Below are 5,420 nucleotides of genomic sequence, written 5' to 3'. Positions count from 1 at the left end.
TGTCTAAAGAAGTAGCCATGGATGCGGTTGAGAAGAAGAAGAACAGTGCTGTATTTTCTTTAGAGATCTTGAGAGTGATAAGAGAAAGCAATCATCATTTTTTCTTTATATACGGTATGTTTGGTGAGAGAAAGCCAGCTGTAAGACCATTCAATTCCTTGAAAATGCGCCTGAAAAAGCTTGAATGACAGGCGTGGTGTCAGGTGATGTAACTGACAAAGCGTGATGTCAGGAAAATTTGAAAAGCACGCACCCAATATTTGAAATCTTATCCCTTAGATGTTGACGTTTCAGTTTTGCACGTTCGAAATACAACATCATTCAGATTTCAGCGTCATTCATCAAAACCTGTTCTCGGAATTAAAAGTAATCATTTGGAGATACGAACTAGACATTTGGAAAATCATGAGGATTTTTTTGTAAGAGTGTGCCAAAGATAAATAAATAAAACCAATACATATGGGATTCTAGTGATCTCAATTATAAATTAACATGATAAAGTTAGATCCCAGGCAACGATCTCTTCCTACAGAGTTAAGAGAGACTTGGAAGTGTCTGTGTGGTATCCCATTGAATTACGATCAACTGTTTGTTGAGAAAAATTAAAAGGCTTCTTTTCATTAGGCTCGTAGGGTGGATTCATCTTCAACCAAACTCCGAAAAATAACATAAGTCCAAACGTTCGAAAGAAGTACTTGTAACGCTCGTAGATTAGGGCTAGTCAATTTACAGACAATAAGCGTCAAAAATGACTTTTTCATAGAAGATTATTTATAACTTAACTATGTTGTAGTATATGTCACAAGGTTTCTGTGCATATAAAGAACGCCGAAATCCGAGTTATAACGAAGAAGTTATGACATGTAAAAGTTTCGCGACAGAACTGGCACGACGCTGAACGACGTAAAATGTGAATTTATGTTAGAGCAATATCTAGCCTTAGTGATCTAAATGAAAGTTGTAGAGTTCGTTAAACCGAGAGCGTGCATAAAAATGACGTCCAAATCTGACTTCGTATGAAGAAGTTATGATTTTCTAAGTTTCAGCTTAGCAATGCGCAGCCCGAAGTTCGATTTTGAGATCGAGTGAATTCTAGCCGAAGCAATCTAAAAGAGAATCGAAGATCTCGTTATTAGTAGTGCAATGGTGAAAAGACAGACGAAAACAGACGTCTGGGGAAGAAGTTAAGAATTTTTAACAGACATTTCTTGTCCCGGCTGTTAAAAATATAATAATAAAAATAAAGTCAAAATTAGCTCACATAGTCTAAATGAAAGTTGTAGAGCTTAGTCTCACCTACGCATGGACATAAAGAATGTAAAAAACAGAGCTCGTATGCAAAAGTTACGCAAGTTGGAAGTCTACTTAATCGAGTACGCCTAACGTAATTTTGGAGTACGCCCAGCGTACTCGGAACCGCCTCAGCTACGCATGCAATGACGTCACTCGAGTGCATACGCATGGAATGAAGTCGCGTATGCCCGACGTAAGGCTTAGTACGCCCAGCGTAATCACAGATTCAACACCCAATAAATAGAATGCGAGGGCAGCCGATTCCTTTGCTCATTTCTCTTCTCTCTCTCCCGTTTTGCCTCAATTTTCATGCAAGAAATATCCTGAAGCCCTGCTATGATTCCCGAGCTCCGAAGCAAGTCCCGAAGCCCCGAAGATCCCGAGAAGTGAAATTTCCAAGCCGAAGCTCTGCCCGCGAGAAGCCCGGTTTTTGTGAAGATCTTCCAGATCCACCCAAGAATGCTACTTCTACAAGCCGTAGTGTTGTCCGATCATCTTTTGATCAAGTGAGTGTATAGTTACTTTCTTCTAACACATAAATATAAAGTATTAGCTATGAAATACGTGCTATATGTTATATATTATTTGTCTATTTGAGATAGGCTTGGAGTTGATGTTTTTATACGGGTGTTAAATGATTTAAACTGTGTTTGTATTTATATTTACAAAAATGTTGGGTAGAACATGAGTAGGTGGAATAGTTGGTGACGATGCGACTTCGTGCCTATTGAGTAAGCTTTGGTGACGATGCGACTTCGTGCCTATTTGATAAACCTTGCTGACGATGTGACTTCGTGCCTATTGAGTAAAGCCTTGGTGACGATGCGACTTCGTGCCTATTGAGTAAGCTTTGGTGACAATTCGACTTCGTGCCTATTTGATAAACCTTGGTGACGATGTGACTTCGTGCCTGTTGAGTAAACCTTGGTGACTATGGAGTTAGCGCCGGATAGCTATGGATTTAGTATCTGATGGATATATTTTTGGCCGCAATGGACTTCGTGCCAATTCCTTAGGTAAATCCTTAGGAACGAATGAATAAAGGATAATTAGTTCTTAGGGTAAAACCTTAAGAAATAAAGGAGATACTGGGGATGGGTATTTGGGTTGATTGTTTGATGATTGAATATAATAAATGTATTATTGTGGGTTGAAAACCCTATATGCTCACCAGGCTCCCAAGCCTGACCCACTCAGTTTTCTTTGTATCACAGGTATCAATACGAAGACATAATTCATTGGGAGATTATAGGAGATGTAAATCATTAGTGTAAATAAATGTAAGTTCTGTTTATGCTTATGTGTCTGTATCGGAACATGACATCCCGAGATTTTGTTATATAATGAAAATACTTTTTTTTAAGAAATGCTTTGATAAATTCTTATCATATGTTGTTTTGGGGACAAATTCCGCAACAGTTTTCTTTAAAAGATTACTCTGATTTTAAAAACAAAGCATAAACAAATCGGTATTTTCTTGCCGTGAAATTGGGGATGTCACAGTACTTGTCTGACTAGTGTAGCCATAATTACAAGTATGCTTGGGATATATTTAATTGGCTAAGACAAAATCGAAATCTCAAGAAAAAAAAACTGGATCTATTGGGAAGAAATGTATTTGGTCGAGAACATTCCATAAAGATCTCGCAAGAATAAAAAAAATGAGATTTCAAGGTACAAACCATGAGGGTTAAATTTCATCAATTCCATGGTGAAAAGACTAGAACAAAGCAATTGTTCACCCTCAATTCAGAAACTGGTTTCGTATTTTGGGTTTCACTTAATTCGTGGTAACAATAAATTGAAGATAATTAACATAGAAGTTGTGTAACCATAAACATTAGTGGTAATCGTTGAGAGTCTCAAGGGTTATGAATGTGAAAGTGAAGGTAATGGAGAATATATAAGATGGTTCCGAAGAAAAAATGTACTTCTGCTATATTGCGAAGGACAAAGCAGTCAACTCTTAACTCAATATGAAAATAGTAAGGTAGCTCAATGACTTATGTGAATATTTAGCCTGATTGGGAAGAAACATTCAGAGTGAAAGTTTCATTAAGGCTTCAACATAGAGTCTCAGAGGCTTTGGTCAACATGCAACAACATGCTTCTAGGGACACTTAGCTACTACATAGAATCGGAGTTATATACCTGCCCCATTGTTCCAATTTGATTTGATGAAATAGTACCTAAAAACAAATTTTAAAAGTAACACACAAATAAACAAAATATTTTTGTATTTTGGATTTTCTTGAAAAATAAATTAAAAACAGAAAATAAAATATTTTTGTATTTTGAGATTTTTCTGAAAAAAATAAATAAAAACAAAAAGTAACAAAAATACATAATATACACCGGATATATAATGTTCCGAATTTCAGATGAACAGCGGACTCCGAGCCGTTGCGAGCGCTCAGACCGGTTCAGAGTGTGAAAAGTGACTTGTGAATACCTCCGAGGGTTCGGATCGGTTCGGAACTTAGGAAATGCATTCCGATTACGAAGATGGTTTTGGAACCGATTCTGCTTCTAGCATTCTTAAGCCTTGAAGAATTTGATTGAAAGTCAGTTCAAGTAAGGCTTTCGTAAAGATATCGGCCAGTTGATCAGCAGATCTTACAAAGTGAATGTCAATATTTCCATGCTGCACATGATCCTTTATGAAGTGATACCTCAGTGCAATATGTTTAGTCTTGGAATGTTGTAATAGGTTGTGGTAAATGCAAATCACACTTTCGGAATTACAGTATAAAGAGATTCTCTCCATATTAATCCCATAATTTGTTAGCTAACTTTAAATCCAAATCGCTTGCGAGGTACAAGAGGCAGCTGCGATATACTCAACTTCAGTAGTCAATAGGGATACACATGTTTCTTTCTTTGATTGGAAACTTACTAGTTTGCCATCAAGAAATTGACTTCCCCCTGTAGTACTTTTTCAATCAAGACTGCAACCACCAAGATCAGCGTCAAAGAACACTTGCACAAAGAACCCTGAGTTGGAAGGCTACCAAATTCCGAGCGAGGTTGTTCGTTTCAGACTTCTTAAGATATTCTTAACTGTGGTCATGTGGGGTTCATGAGGATTTTCCTGAAACCATGCACAATAACAAACCAAAAACATAATGTCTGGACGGATTGCTGTAAGATGCAACAATGAACTTATCATTTGTCGATAGAGAGTCATATCAGCTATCGGTTTTTCATGACGGTGTAAGTTTCATTCTGAATGCCAATGGAACCTTTACCTTTGAATCTCCCACCATTCCAAAACTGGCAAGTAACGTCTTCGTATAAGCTTCCTAATTGATGAATATTCCCTCTTTGACTCTTTCTAATATTCAATCCAAGGAAATAGTTAATCGGACCCATATAACTCATCTCAAACTTAGTATCCATCAATTTTCGGAATTCAGCACTTAATCTAGTATTAGTAGATCCAAAAATCATATCATCAACGTAAATTTAGAAAATCATCATATGTTCACCATCTTTCTTGCGAATGAAGTTTAAGTCGACCGAGCATTGTTTAAACTTAGATTATTTTAAAAAACGAGTCAGAGTTTCATACCATGATCATGGAGCTTGCTTCTGACCATACACAGCCTTATACAGAATATAGAAGTGGTTTGCATATTTCTCGTTTACGAACCCAGGTGGTTGTCCTACATATACTATTTCTTTTAGTTCCTAGTTCAGAAAGGCACACTTGACATCCATTTGATAGACTTCAAAATTCTTATAAGCTACAAATTCCATGAAGATGTGAACAGACTCCAGCCGTGCTACTGGTGCGAAATTTTCTTCATAGTCTATTCCTTCCTCTTTACAATATTCTTTTACGACCAAGCAAGCTTTATTTCTTATAACATTACCTTCTTTGTCAAGCTTATTTCGAAACACACATTTCATTCCTACAATCGATGCATCCTTCGGAGTTGGAATCGGTCTCCAAACCTTGTTATGTTCAAACTCAGTGAGCTCCTCCTGCATTACTTGCACCTAATCAGAATGATAAAGACCAATCTTAACATTTTGGGATCAATTTTGGAGATACACTAATTGAACATACGAAATTCAATCTTGGAGAACAATGCAGTCTGCTTCGCTTTTTGTTGTGCTCTCGT

Source organism: Lactuca serriola, chromosome 8, assembly GCF_051521515.1.
Source record: "Lactuca serriola cultivar US96UC23 chromosome 8, Lser_US96UC23_V15, whole genome shotgun sequence".
Lineage (NCBI taxonomy): Eukaryota > Viridiplantae > Streptophyta > Magnoliopsida > Asterales > Asteraceae > Lactuca > Lactuca serriola.
Note: the sequence above shows the minus strand (reverse complement) of the source record.